This window comes from Myxine glutinosa, chromosome 7, assembly GCF_964187855.1.
Source record: "Myxine glutinosa chromosome 7, kmMyxGlut1.1, whole genome shotgun sequence".
Taxonomy (NCBI): Eukaryota; Metazoa; Chordata; class Myxini; order Myxiniformes; family Myxinidae; genus Myxine; species Myxine glutinosa.
In genome coordinates this window covers 138,471,002-138,486,220 of record NC_136267.1, presented here as the reverse complement: position 1 = coordinate 138,486,220, position 15,219 = coordinate 138,471,002, and the positions used below count along the sequence as shown (strand labels likewise).

General features: G+C 41.1%; 1 protein-coding gene across 3 annotated transcripts in view; it reads left to right on the top strand.

The window, feature by feature from the left end:
- Positions 1–2,608: 2,608 nt before the first annotated feature.
- LOC137431682 (epidermal growth factor receptor kinase substrate 8) overlaps positions 2,609–15,219 on the top strand; it is a 126,668-nt gene continuing 114,057 nt past the window's right edge. The window contains exons 1-2 of one of the 3 annotated variants that reach the window (XM_068123292.2): positions 2,682–2,843; positions 6,850–6,937. The gene's annotated coding sequence lies outside the window, so the exon portion shown is untranslated. Of the gene's footprint in view, positions 2,844–6,849; positions 6,938–12,277; positions 12,353–15,219 lie in introns of those variants that run through there. The other 2 variants (XM_068123290.2, XM_078782336.1) reach the window with 2 other exon arrangements.

The following is a 15,219-nucleotide window of genomic DNA, read 5'->3' as shown; positions in this document are numbered from 1 at the left end:
AAACTATGTTAGCGACTGTGAAAAATGAAATGATATATCGAATTTGATTTGAAATAAAACTGTGTGAGAGAGGAAGACACCACGGGCCTACAAAACAGGCCTCAAAGCTATGCGAGTTAATAAAATGGTGGATATTTGTTTATATGAAGCCTCTCCCACAATGGGTGGAGCTATGGTTCCCAGAATGGGTGGAGCTATGGTTCCCAGAATGGGTGGAGCTTTGAGGTTTTGTCTTCTCTGCAAGAACAAGAACAAGAAGAACAACAACAACAACAGCAGAGGGCACTCTATTAGCAGCGTCTGCGACGCGGCTAAAAATACACTTTAATAGTAATTGTTATGCTCGGAGTATTGAATTTGGTTAAAGGAATGTTCCTGCTGTGCTGCACTCTCCAATTAAATTCATGAGGATGTTTTGATGTCGTAGCACACATAACTCAATCGACTCATGCTCACTTTGTGGTTAAACCCTCATAGCTCCTAAAGCAACAATACCGTCTTTAAGTAAAATGTGGTGACTGCAGTTTGGTTATGTGTAGTATTTAGGGTAACAGAGGTGGGAATTGTTTATGGAAGGCTAGAGCAGTTACTACATCATTATTCACGGGGAGGAAAGGAGGTTCAGGGAATTTGAACCAGTATGTACAAGAAGTATGTACAGACATTCCCATTCCCAGCAACTAGTATGTACAATAAGTATGTACAGACATTCCCATTCCCAGCAACTAGTATGTACAAGAAGTATGTACAGACATTCCCATTCCCAGCAACAAGTATGAACAAGAAGTATGTACAGACATTCCCATTCCCAGCAACTAGTACGTACAAGAAGTATGTGCAGACATTCCCATTCCCAGCAACAAGTATGAACAAGAAGTATGTACAGACATTCCCATTCCCAGCAACTAGTACGTACAAGAAGTATGTACAGACATTCCCATTCCCAGCAACTAGTATGTACAAGAAGTATGTACAGACATTCCCATTCCCAGCAACTAGTACGTACAAGAAGTATGTGCAGACATTCCCATTCCCAGCAACAAGTATGAACAAGAAGTATGTACAGACATTCCCATTCCCAGCCACAAGTATGAACAAGAAGTATGTACAGACATTCCCATTCCCAGCAACTAGTATGTACAAGAAGTATGTACAGACATTCCCATTCCCAGCAACTAGTACGTACAAGACGTATGTGCAGACATTCCCATTCCCAGCAACTAGTATGTACAAGAAGTATGTACAGACAATTCCCATTCCCAGCAACTAGTATGTACAAGAAGTATGTACAGACATTCCCATTCCCAGCAACTAGTACGTACAAGAAGTATGTACAGACATTCCCATTCCCAGCAACAAGTATGAACAAGAAGTATGTACAGACATTCCCATTCCCAGCAACTAGTATGTACAAGAAGTATGTACAGACATTCCCATTCCCAGCAACTAGTACGTACAAGAAGTATGTGCAGACATTCTCAGCAACAAGTATGAACAAGAAGTATGTACAGACATTCCCATTCCCAGCAACTAGTATGTACAAGAAGTATGTACAGACATTCCCATTCCCAGCAACAAGTAAGAACAAGAAGTATGTACAGACATTCCCATTCCCAGCAACTAGTACGGACAAGAAGTATGTGCAGACATTTCCAGCAACCAGTGAGGGTGTGGTATATCTCGGCAACCACGTACAAGAAGTATGTACAGACATTTCCAGCAACAAGTATGTACAAGAAGTATGTACAGACATTTCCAGCAACCAGTACGTACAAGAAATATGTACAGACATTCCCATTCACAGCAACAGTACGTCCAAGAAGTATGTGCAGACATTCCCAGCAACAAGTACGTACAAGAAGTATGTACAGACATTTCCAGCAACCAGTACGTACAAGAAGTATGTACAGACATTCCCAGCAACAAGTATGTACAAGAAGTATGTACAGACATTCCCAGCAAGTATGAACAAGAAGTATGTACAGACATTTCCAGCAACCAGTACGTACAATAGCAAAGGAACTGTCAATGGGATGGGCGAGGGTGGGGTATGACGTCAAAAAATCAGCCATTATTATTTGTTTTTATAATAATTTAATAAATATAGAGTTCAGAGCTGACAGGATGGACCTGAGGTCCGCACACTCACCTCCAAGCTGTCTCACCTGGGTTCGAATCCCGACCCAGCTATAAACTGTCATCCGGGTGTTTCACAGACAGGGACGTGATTCGTCAATGTGGATGGACGTCCCTTGGATGGACGTTAAAATGGTGTCTCGTTTGCTAACATTGGTTAGTAGATGTTGAGGATCCCACGGTGTATTTCGTGAAGAGTAGGCGAGCTATCGCCGGCACCTTGACCCATTTAAAAATTCCTGCCCTAACTTTAATCGAACGTCAGGCCTGACCAGCCGGTTCGTGAAAGGATTGGACCAAACCCAAAAGAACGTGGGAATAATTGTGGCCATTAAAGAAGAGGAAGAGATAGATACCGGTACAGTAGTCCCTGAATTCCCACATTAATATTGTGAGTTGTCCCGAGAGAGGAGGTAGGCGGGGAGGAGAGAAGGCAGGACAGGAGTAGAAACATAATCAACGCATTCCCGCCAGTCAGGATGGTGCAAATGTGGAGGCAGGTAGGGGAGGCGTGGCCTACTGTACCCCCCGCCCCCACGCTCCTTGTCCTACCTTTTCGACACATCAGTCGGGCCTGGAGTTTCATCTCGTGCGTACGTGTCCCTACACCAAGGCGATCAGCGGATCCCTACTACTACTTTGGGACATTTCATTGACGGCCCTTCATCACCTGGCGTTCGCGACGCGTCCATCCCCACCTAAGACAGGTATAAATACATATATATATATACACGCTTGGCTGTTACCCAGGTATCCGGTTACTGTGACGTCACCCGCGAAGGTGACTCTTTGGTCGAGCTCGTCCGTCCGTGTACGCGTGGCCTCGTGTATCACGAGCTCCAGCCTTGTTGGAAACGTGCCTGGAATGACATACCGACACGTCTAGCAGTGTTTGCCTATCTCCCTGGAACAAAATGAACTTCTTTTAAAGTTGTCGAGTCGTGCAAAACATGAATCGTAAAATTCCACTCGACAGGGAACCTACAAATAATGAACTTTAGTTTAGTACACCTATGTTTACAGTTTCGAGTGTGTGTTCGTACCTTTTTCCGTACACCTTTATTACGATGACGTAGATGATTTGATGAATAATTATTAACACGTTCGAACAGCTCTTCGTATCCTGTTGGACTTGTAATGTTCGCGAAGCAATGGCGATTGGAATGTCGCAGGTTGGAGTCCTTCCCAATATTGGGATGTGGTTTCAGTAGCTGGAGGGGTAAACACGACGTCCATATACTATAGCCCAACCATCTCACATCTGAGCTTCTGCACTACAGGAGACGATCTTGTTATTATCAACTAACTGTGAAATCAATACTGAATATCAATTGGCAAAACATTTCAAAAATTTGCGATCATGTGTCACCGAGTAAGCGCACACCCAAAATACACCTGGGGAGAGATTGCAACAATGTATTATGCGAATGGGTATCTATATATAATGAGTCGAGCAGGATTATAAACCGAATTTAAGTTACAATTGTAACAGAGCACGGATTAGACACAAACAAACCATTGTTTCATTTGAGAAGTAATTGTCGGCTCCTGATACCAGCTTTCCCTGGTACCGGTGTCAGCTTTCCGATGAACCCTGCAGTCGAACCACACCCTCACCTGGGTGTAAATATGCATTGATTTATGGATATAATTTAACTCTTGGATTTCTAATTGTTGTTATAACATTGCTTACTATTATCATCCGATACATAAATCATCCGAGATGTGGGTCAGGAGGATTGTGGGAGTGAAGAGCGTGGATAGAAGGAGAATGGATGAACTGAGGGAGGAGATCGGTGTGCGGATGAGCTTGACGGGAAGATTGGTGAAATGCCAGCTGAGATGGGCTGGACACTTGGTGCGGATGGGGGAAGAGAGAGTGGCAAGCAGAGTGGACAGGTTAAGGGAACAAGGTAGGAGGAAAAGAGGTAGACGATGGTCGAGATCACCCATCTAACACCCTCCCTATCATGAAGTATGGTGGTGGAGTATCATGCTATGGGGTTGCTTTTCATCAGCAGGGACTGGGAGACTTGTAAGGACAGAGGGAACAATGTATGGAGCCAAATACAGGCAACTCCTTTAGAAGAACCTGTTTCAGAGTGCAAAAGACCTTAGACTGTGGCAAAGATTAACATTCCAACAGGACAATGACCCCAAGCATACAGCCCAAGCAACACCAAAGCTGAGGCTTGAATCCCATTGAGAATCGGTGGAAAGACTTGAAGATTGCTGTTCACCGACTCTCCCCGTCCAACTTAGCAGAGCTGTAGCAATTCTTCAAGGAAGAATGGGAGAACCTCTCCAAATCCAGATGTGCAACGCTGAAAGAGACATACCCAAGAAGACTCAAAGCTGTAATTGCTGCTGAAGGCGCTTCTACGAAGGATCGACTCAGGGGGTTGAATACTTTTCTAAATTAGATACGAGTTTATCACCTCTGCCACCAAAGATGGATGGAGGTTGTGTTTTCACCCCTGTCTGTTTGTTTGTTTGTGAACAAGATATCTCAAAAAGTTGTGGACGGATTTGGATGAAATTTGGCAGAGAGGTAGTGTATATAAGCAGGACGAAATTATTAGATTTTGGTGAAGATCCGGATCCGGATCTGGCTACTATAATTTTTTAAGTGATTCTTCCCAATTGGGTGATCGGGCCAAAAACGATACGAAGTAGGATATCTCAAAAAGTTGAGGACGGATGATTTTGATTAAATGTGATTCTGTATTTTGATTTTCTGGTCTACTCTAGGATACAAAACGTAAACTGTTCACCCGGCGGAGGTTTGCTCTCTACTGAATGCCGTTCTGGCTTAATTTATAATTATTTTTAAAAAGTTTCCAAACATTTTTTCCCACTTTGACATTATGGGGTATTATGTGTAGATCAGTGAAAAAAAAAAAACTCAATTAAATCCATATTTAATCCAGGCTGTAACACAACAAAATGTGAAAACGTCAAGTGGTGTGTATTCTTTCTGAAGGCACTGTTGGTATGATTGAACCCGAATGTGGCGGACATTTACGATGCAATACTTATCTTTGCCAAATATTTTGTAACTGAGATCGAAGGTCAGAATAGGAATACGGGAAAATAATCAACTCTAACCTTAATAATGCCTCGTATAACATGACGGGGATGTTCTGCATGTTGACATAGCTTAGAACACCTCACCCCATCTCTTAACAGTACACTCTGTTGCATCCCTCATACCCACCCTCCCCTTATTCCTCTTCTAACCAACCTTCATTGCATTTTATATTCCTACCTCCACAACTCCCATGTGCTTTCTTTCCCTCCCACTTTCATACCTTTTAAAAGCCATCCCTTTCCCCCCTTTTAACAGATATAATATATGCATGGCCTCTTATGACAGTGTTTACACCAACTGGACTTTGTTGTATTTATGTATGTGTGTGCATATATACAGTACCTACAGAAAGTCTACACCATCTTTCAAAATTTTCGCCTTTTGGTGTCTTATAGCCTGGAATTAAATTGCATTAAAGCAGAGTTTTTACACCTTTATTTACACATCGTAATCTACAACTTCCAAGTACAAAACAAATTCTATAAATTTCAGGAAATTAATAAAAAATAGTATATATATATATATATATATATATATATATATATATATATATATATATATATATATAGTATATATATATATATATATATATCAGTAGCATTGGCGCAGGACAATACAGGTGGCGACATGATCAGGTGCTGGCGGTGGTAGAGCAGATGGTGCAACAAGAGGTGCTGAGATCGGGAGAGAGAAGAGTGGAGAATGAGACCGATTGGGGAGAGGTGTTGTTTGTCAAAGAGGGCCAAGTGGTAAGAGGTGGAAAGAGGAGGAGGTGGAAAGCAAGAGGGCTGTCAGATGCTTGTGATTGGCAGGTGGTGGCAAACCTAAAGCCACAATTGGTATTCCCAGAAGAGATCTGTGTGACAAGGTTGCGGCCTGACATTGTCATCTGGTCAGGTGCAACAAGACAGGTCATCTTAGGGGAATTGACTGTACCTTGGGAAGAGAACATGGAGGAGGTGCACGAGAGAAAGAGAGGAAAGTACAGTGAGCTGGAGGCAGAGTGACGGGAGAAGGGTTGGCGAGTTTCTTGTCAGCCATTTGAGATGGGATGTAGAGGGTAGATTGGCAATTCCTTTTCTGCATTTCTTGCTCGGCTTGGAGTGTGTGGGACAGAAAGAAAGAGGATGTGTGACAGAGTCGCCCAGGTTGCCTTGAAAGGCTCACTTTGGATATGGAGGAAGTTTATGGAGGCACGTCGAACGGTGCAGGTTGAGGTTGTGGGGGGTGTTTCATTTCAGTGTAAAGGGGTAGTGACTGAGCTCGGAAGAGAAATGGAGATGTGTGAATGGTGTGTGTGTGTTTGTGTGTGTGTGTGTGTGTGTGTGTGTGTGTGTGTGTGTGTGTGTGTGTTTGTGTGTGTGTGTGTTGCAGGAGTGGGTGTGGTTTTGCATGAATATGTTTTTGTTTGAGCGGTGCATGTTGTAAGGGTGGTGGTCGGTTGGTTTTTTTTGTTGTTGTTTTGGTGTGTGAGTGAATGGTTGAGGGGCTGTTGATTTTGGGAGTGGAGGCAGTTTTGTTGTTGTAGTCTGTGTTCTCACGGGCTGGGGGTGGGGGTATGTATGCATACGGGTGTAGCTGCTGCATGTGGAGGTGTATGTGCCCCTGCTGGCCCACCTTAGTTGACCATATCGAGGTTGAAGGGCCGAAACGGGATGATGCTGAGGACCTCGACTGAGGACCCGGTCAGTGAGGCACACTTGTGACCAGGTGTGTTTTGAAATTATAATATAATGTCTGTCTGTCTGTTTGTCTCGTTATCACTTGAGAACTGATTTCAATAAATCCAAGTACGGTGGATTTGGGTAACTCCCGGATCTCTTTGTGTTCCAAAAAATATTATTATCATTTTTTATTTGTACATGGACACGCGGGTCAAAACTGCAAATGTCAACACGTGATGTTGGCTATCCCTGCGCGGAGATCAGGATCTCCAAGGAATTTTTTTTTTTTTTTTCCCCATAGATTAGCCATCGCAGCAAAGATTGGTATTTCTGTCAGCGAAGAGACGGGTCTTATATTCTAGTGTGTGAAAAAAAAAGAATGATCGTTTTAAGGCCATTTTCCACACTAGAGTGGGGGCTAGCCTTGCAGGCCCCATGACAATCATGGTTCCCTTTTTGAGGCAATGTTTTTATGGCCGGATGCCCTTCCTGACGCCAACCCTTAGTCGGCTCTTACGATGCGCAGGGAAACCGTGTACCTATTCTAAACCGGGGTACATACCGGGATATATATATAATATATATATATATAATATATATATATATATATATATATATATATAATATATATAAATATATATATATATGTAAATATATACTGTACAAGTTCATTTCATTTCCTTTTACATGATAATGGCGTTTGCATGCATGGACTCAACCATGGCTCCAGGCTTGTGTGGGGTGTCACTGGGGAACCTTTAACAGCCTATTTGGTGGCCCAATGGCCTTTGCTTGCAATTAATAACTTGCCAACCTGAGCACCCTGACTCATGGGGTGTAGTGTAACCAAGGAATGATGTCATTCTCATATCCATTGTTATTAATGAGCCACATCGCCTGATCACAAGGAAAGGACATGAATACCTGACTTGACAACATATTAAGCATTTGTAATGATCACATTTGCAGGAAAGAATTGTGATTTATGAAAACGCAATGAGCTCTATTTTTTTGACTTCCCAGTCACAATTATGTTGTGGAAAAAGACAGCATTCGAACACACACACACACACACACACTCACACCCTTGCTCACGTGCACACATACAGAAATGGAAAACTTAATGTGCACAATCTACTGTGAGTTTTCCTTAAATTGACTATTTCACTTAAGTTACTCCAAAGTCATACCACATAGTTAAGAACAACAATTCTAAAAATACATCCAAAATGGCGATGACAAATATCAAGCATTGTTGTTCATAGAGAAACCAGTTCATCTTGTCTAAAAAGAGTATGTCTTTATTCTCATAAACTGTGGGAGATGGAGGATTGAGGGAAAAAGGGGGCAGATAAGGGGGGCTGGCAAAGCATATAAAAAAAAATTTTTTGGGTACAAGATCGAGGCTCGTGTAAGAGCTAACATTAATGACAAAAAAAAACGGACACATAAGACATAATGAAGGGAGTGGGAAACAAGATGGGGAGAGAGGGGGAAGCACACAAGTACAACATTTGAGAGCAGGGACATAGGGAGATCTGTGGGAGGGAGAGGGCTTGGGGGGAGGAGGCGTGGGGAAGGGGGGTGGGGGTGGGAGAGGTAAAAACCACATGGGCACTACTAGGACTTCCAGGAAAGAAGTCGGTATTTCAGAAAAGTGGATCTGGGGTGAATTCACGGGGGTAGAAAAGATCAAGATGTTGGATGGGGGAAGATAAGAGATGGTGGTGAACAGCTGTTTTAAAGACCTGGAGGGAGGAGTGGGATTGAAGACAGTGAGAGAGTTTGTTCCAGACGTGGGAGAAAAGAGGAATGAAAGAGTAAAGGTGAGCAGAGAGTCTTGATTTTGACAGTTTCACCAGAAGAAGGTTGCTGGCAGATCTTGTGCGACCTGTCGGAGTATTTGGGGGATAGAGCACAGACAGGGCTGGGTGGGGGGCTAGGCCAGAGAGGAGTCGGTAGAAGACAGAAAGACCACCAACCTACCTGCGGTGAGTGAGTGAAAGGCCCTCGGAGTTAGCCTCATCGCGGGAGATTCCAATGATTCTGAAAGCTTTGGTTTCAACAGCGTGAAGCCGAGCTAGGTGAGAGGCAGGAGCACCAGCCCAGAGGGGAGAGCAGTATTCCATTGAGCTGTGGATGAAAGCCTTGTATGTGGTGAGGAGCTCAGGTGTGCCAAGGAAGGACTTCGCACTTCGGAGGATGCCCAGTCGGTGACTGGCTTTGGAGACAAGCTTGGAAATGTGGTTTTCCCAGGAAAGATCATGGCAGATAGTGAGACCCAAGAGCTTGAGTGACAGAACTTCTTGGAGAGGATTGTTGAGAAAGTGGATGGGAGGGTTGTCCAGACGGTCTTTTCGGAGAGACGTAGTAAGAATGTGAGATTTGTCAGGATTGAAAGACATGTTCCACTTGTTTGAACATTCTGTGATTTTGTGTGTCTGTACTTCATGCGTACCTGATTCTGACTACATCCCAATTTTCCTCATTCGTCTGATCTCTTCTTCCTCTTCTTGTAAGATGTGTAAGATGTGGATCTTTACAGCCACAGGGGGAAGCAACGTTTACTCACCCTTATCACTCTCTCTATTTCAATTTGATCTTTGGTACTCATTCGGTGACGTCAATTCAGCGGAAATGAAGTCTTGTCAACTTTCTTTTATCACTGGAATGCCAGTGGTGGTTGCTGTGATATCGGAAGCACCATTTTCCATTTCAGCCTTTGAGGAATTGTTCCAGTTCCATGTGTTATGAGAGCACAGTTGTTGATTATATGGCCACAATAGTTATCAATCGTTAATGCTGTCAGCATTTGTAAATTAATTTTTTTCAGAGGAAGGGGGGGTTAGGTGGGGGGGGGGGGGGTTGATGGGGTGTCAATGAGTACTTAATGAGTATATATATATAGTTGTTGTTTTGTGGAAAGTAAAGGGTTGTGAGTTATGTAGAAAGTAAATGTTTGAAGAGGATTAAGAAACTGAATGTGGTTATACCAATAGTGTACATGATGGACAGAGAGAAGTTGCTCTAAAACAAAAATGTTTCGAAACACAGTCTGTGATTCTTGATGATACCACTATGGTTCTGGAATTGTTTGAATTTACGACCATTTTTTTTGGTAGAACTATAACTGGTAGAATAAGTGGTAGATATAACTATATAACTGGTAGAAAATCATACTGATGTAGCTTTGTGGTCACCATGAAAAATAGTAAAGCAACGGAAAACAAATGTAAAGGGAAATTTCGAATCCAATAGGATATGGTCTAGTTGTCCTCCATTTATATGTGTCATGGCTTTCAAAGCTTGAACACACCCAGTACTTTCACAAATGTACTTCAAATGATCTTCCTTATGTGTAAGACCTGAGAGAGTATCCATATTGAAGTCACCCATTATAATCTTTGCATTTGAATTGCATTCAGGTGCTCCAATGAAGTTAGTAAGATCTGCGAGATCACTTCTTTCATATTTTGGGTGAAGGTAGAGGAACATAATTAAGGCTACATTTATCTTACAAATGATTATTTGACCTTTTCCTGAATAGTCAGGTTCACTATGTTTTTTCGTTCAAAATTTTTGGAGATTAGCAAAACTATACATTTTTGGAATACTCAGAGCATGAGGAATCCAAAAATTAATGTTTACATTTGCGTAGACACCTTTGCGAAAATGACACTCAGGACAGTGATGAAGATAGTCAGGTTCACTATGTTAACAAATATAATTTCGTTCAAAATTTCGTCCATCTTGTTTTCCTAGAATCTGTTCCAACCTTTGATTTATCTTGGAAAACAAATGACTTCCCACCATACTTATTTCATCAAGAATTCTTATCTTTACTTGCAAGAAGTCGTTTGCAAGCTTGGCCTCACTTGAAAAGTTCAGAAGTCGTTCAAAGTTTTCACCACCCATCATTTTCAACTTTCCATGGATTGTATCCCCTGATTTCAGGTGCTTGGCTGCAGCAGCTGTTGGTGACATGACCAATAGGAGCTCCTTGTTTAGATCTACACCTGATTTCATGTGTTTCGCCCACAGTGCTTGAATGAGTGTATTGATCAGGTACGTTTTTCCAGTCCCAGGATCACCACTGATGTATAAGCTGAACTGTTGATCATCTGGCATCTCAATCAAGTCATCAAATATTTTACGGTGTTGCTGATTTAAAGAGTTGATGTTTTTGTTTAGCTTTCGTCTTTCTTCAATATTGACTGATTTTCCATCATAAATCCTTGATGCCTTTTTCATAAAATCAAGAATTTCCTCATTGTTGTTGTTTCCTCTTCAACATATTCACTTGGTTCCCCTACTTCATCATCGTCAGTCATATCAAAATTCTCAAGCTCAACCAAGAGGTCCTTATTTGATTCAAATTCCTTCCGCTTATTATCAACCTCTTCATGAACATCTCGGTATTTACTAACATTGCTGTTATAATTATGTATTTCAGCAACTTCATTTCGGAAAGGAAAGAAAAGCATCATTAGTGCCTTCATGTACGAACTCTCATCATCACTGCTAAGGAAGTATCTTATGATAGCCCTTCTCTTTCGCTTTTTGAGTGTCCCCATGTTGTTCATTAAGACAAGAATGCCAGCATGTGATTCACATTTTTCATCCTCAACATCAGAATTATCATCTTCCGGAATATTGTCCAAGTTATTGTCTTTCTTGTTACCCCGATTATAAATGTCATAGTCACTTGTGAACTCTGCCAAGGTCAATTTGTCAAGTGATGCTGGCCTGTTTTCATAATATTGCACGATATTTGGGTAGAATATGTCGTCATTGTCACCAAGATCTTCAATGTTTGCTTTTAGCAGGCCGTCTCTTTTAGCAGGTGGAGCAGTGTTTATAAACTTCTGTTTCCTTGAGAAGGCACACATTTTGTATCCAAAAAGACGGTATATGAGTTCCTGGAGTGACACTTCTCTTGTATCATCAAGTACCTTCCCCAGCTTCTTAAGTTTCACATCTTTTGAGTCTCCACTTCGAGATGATTGCTCCTCAATTGCTTGAAGCAACTTGCTTTGTCCAGTCTCGGCTTTCAGTATATACCCACAGCAATACTCTGCAACACTGTAAGGATCACTAACAGCTTGAAAGTCCATATTTGCATTGTCTGCTTCTAATAGGCTTGGATTGAAGTTATTCATGAAAACATCTTGGCATGAGTGTTTGTAAAAAACTTGTAATTTTATTTTGGTAACAGTCGACCTTAGAGCCTCCAGGTAGACCTCATATGGCATGCCTAACCTATCCAACGTTTCAGGAAAACTCATGGCTAAGAACTTTGAGTGACATTCAGAACCATATGTTTGTCTCAAGATGTATTTCTTTATCTTGGTGGCATTGACTTTAGCTGTCTTTATAATTTCAACAGGTGTATCTTTGGAAAATGCCTCGAGCACTGTTGTCCTCATTATGGGATATTTGGGGAAACCAAAGCGACATACTGGTAAAAGGAGCTCCTCACCTTTCTCTTTTCCATCTAGTGCACCATGACCTTCTGTCTCTTTTATTGTTATTAATTTCTGACCTTTCTTCTCACAGGTAAAAGTATGGTTATGTGTTTGGTATTTTGCTATTAGATTATTAATACCAGCGTTGTCTTAATTATGCTGTCAATGAAGGTTAGGAAACTTTCTTTTGAGGACTCACTGTTCACATCAACAGCTGGTGGAGGATTACCTGCCTCATCAGCCAACCAGAGCACACAATGGGCACGCGCACTTCCTCTTTGCTGAAATTCAATTCTGTAAAAATAGTCAACTACCTTGTACTTTCCTAAACTACTAGGTTTCTGTAATGCCTGCAAAAGTGTTATAAACCTTGCATCGAAATGGTGGACAACATCTACTGGGTATTTCTTGAGAAGCATATACTTCTGTTTTTTGCTCAAGCCTTCAACTTCCTGGGTTGCCATGTGTTTATTCTGTTCCTTTTCTAATAATGCCTTCATTAGTTCTATCCAGTTGAGATCATTTGCACTCTTTGTGTAAAAGATATGAGGAGACCCCAATTGACGAAGCATGGCAAAAAGCTTTTTCTTATTCTCTTGGAAATAGGGTGCTGTACCTCTCACATTTTAAAACGCCTTAAAGCCCCGGTTTGTTCTTTCCATGTATGCCCTGTCCATGTCCTTGATAGATTGCTTTGTATATTTAGTTCTATCCATTTTGGTCTTTCTGAAGAATGTTACACACGATCTCTTTATTTCAAGTGCTTCTTTGACATGATATGAGAAGCAAATATACAAATAATCATTACTGTATCGGCGGTCTATACCATTAAGCCTTTGTTTGATCTAATTGCTAAACATAACCCCTTTGTCTACATATGTTGATAAGTAGCCTCCAATAACATGAGGAAACAAATGAGGGAAAGCTTTTTCCTCAATGTTAACAACATCTTTCCAGTTTACAAATTTACCTTCTGCAGTCGGTGCCAATACAACTTTCTTCCAAGGTGTTGAATAATTATTTCCAGGTGTAGTTGTCCACTAGTGAGTCAGAATTAACTCTGCCACCAAGGCAGTAGCTCCATTTGCTCTATCAGTTTTAGTGTTGAATGTCTCTAACATTGTGTCCTCGTTAATTTCTGTAATAAAATCAGGAATATTGGCATCACTGCTTCTTTGTTCCTGCTGGCTTCCTTGAGATGGGCTTTTTTCTGCAGCATCTGTGTTCTCTTCACCATTTTGAATAATACCTTCATCCTCATCCGTTTTACCTCCGGAGGCATCTTGGGCATCTCTATTAGCAAGTGCTTGTGTGATAAAGTCATCCAACCTTCCTCCATCAAATACTTCTTCTTTAAAAAGAGGATTATGCAGTTTGAAGTAATTGAAATATTCTAGAACTTTGCACTTCGATATCACCTCCTCTACAACAATGCCTTTGTAGTTTGGCTTTCGTTTCAAGGAGATTGGTATAAATTCCTGATTCCGGGGCAATATTTTCTCCATTGACTGCTTCACATCAGCTTCAACTGTTATCATTGGCCCCCGCACTTTGAAGTCTGGTGATCTTGGCAAGTGAGCAATTCTGATGAAGGGAATGATCAGTTTCAATAAGAAGGCCTCGCATTTGTAAAGTTTCATAGACTCATTTTGAAATTTGTTCGGCAGATTGGATATAATGAACTCAAAGGCTTTCTCATTGCAATTTGGAACTCCACCTTTTTTATTGTATCCTTACATGCCTTACATACGTAATAATTGCCATCCATGGATACAGTCTGATCATTGATTGTCAGCTTACTTAGCTGTTCTCCATGGAAAGTTGTCTTTGCTCCCTCAAATATTATTTTAGTCATGCTGGACTTTGGGTGATATCGGCACTCTGACACACATATGTAATTCATTGAAGTGTTTTCAACAAGCTTTTCTTTGCAAAATGCAAAGCCTAATAACGTCTGATATTGATTCCGATCTCTCTGTCTTTCAAGTATTTTTCTCTTTTCTACCTCAGTTTCTGTCGCTATCCGTTTTTGATTCCGAGATTTTTGTTCTTCTAATCTTTGACTTTTCTCTTCTTCAGTTTCTGCAGCTATCCGTTTTTGATCACGAGATTTTTGTTCTTCTAATCTTTGACTTTTCTCTACCTCCGTTTCTGTAGCTATCCGTTTTTGATTCCGAGATTTTTGTTCTTCTAATCTTTGACTTTTCTCTACCTCAGTTTCTGTCGCTATCCGTTTTTGATTCCGAGATTTTTGTTCTTCTAATCTTTGACTTTTCTCTAACTCAGTTTCTGTAGCTATCCGTTTTTGATCACGAGATTTTTGTTCTTCTAATCTTTGACTTTTCTCTACCTCAGTTTCTGTCGCTATCCGTTTTTGATTCCGAGATTTTTGTTCTTCTAATCTTTGACTTTTCTCTACCTCAGTTTCTGTCGCTATCCGTTTTTGATTCCGAGATTTTTGTTCTTCTAATCTTTGACTTTTCTCTAACTCAGTTTCTGTAGCTATCCGTTTTTGATCACGAGATTTTTGTTCTTCTAATCTTTGACTTTTCTCTACCTCCGTTTCTGTAGCTATCCGTTTTTGATTCCGAGATTTTTGTTCTTCTAATCTTTGACTTTTCTCTACCTCAGTTTCTGTCGCTATCCGTTTTTGATTCCGAGATTTTTGTTCTTCTAATCTTTGACTTTTCTCTAACTCAGTTTCTGCAGCTATCCGTTTTTGATCACGAGATTTTTGTTCTTCTAATCTTTGACTTTTCTCTACTTCAGTTTCTGTAGCTATCCGTTTTTGATTACGAGATTTTTGTTCTTCTAATCTTTGACTTTTCTCTAACTCAGTTTCTGCAGCTATCCGTTTTTGATC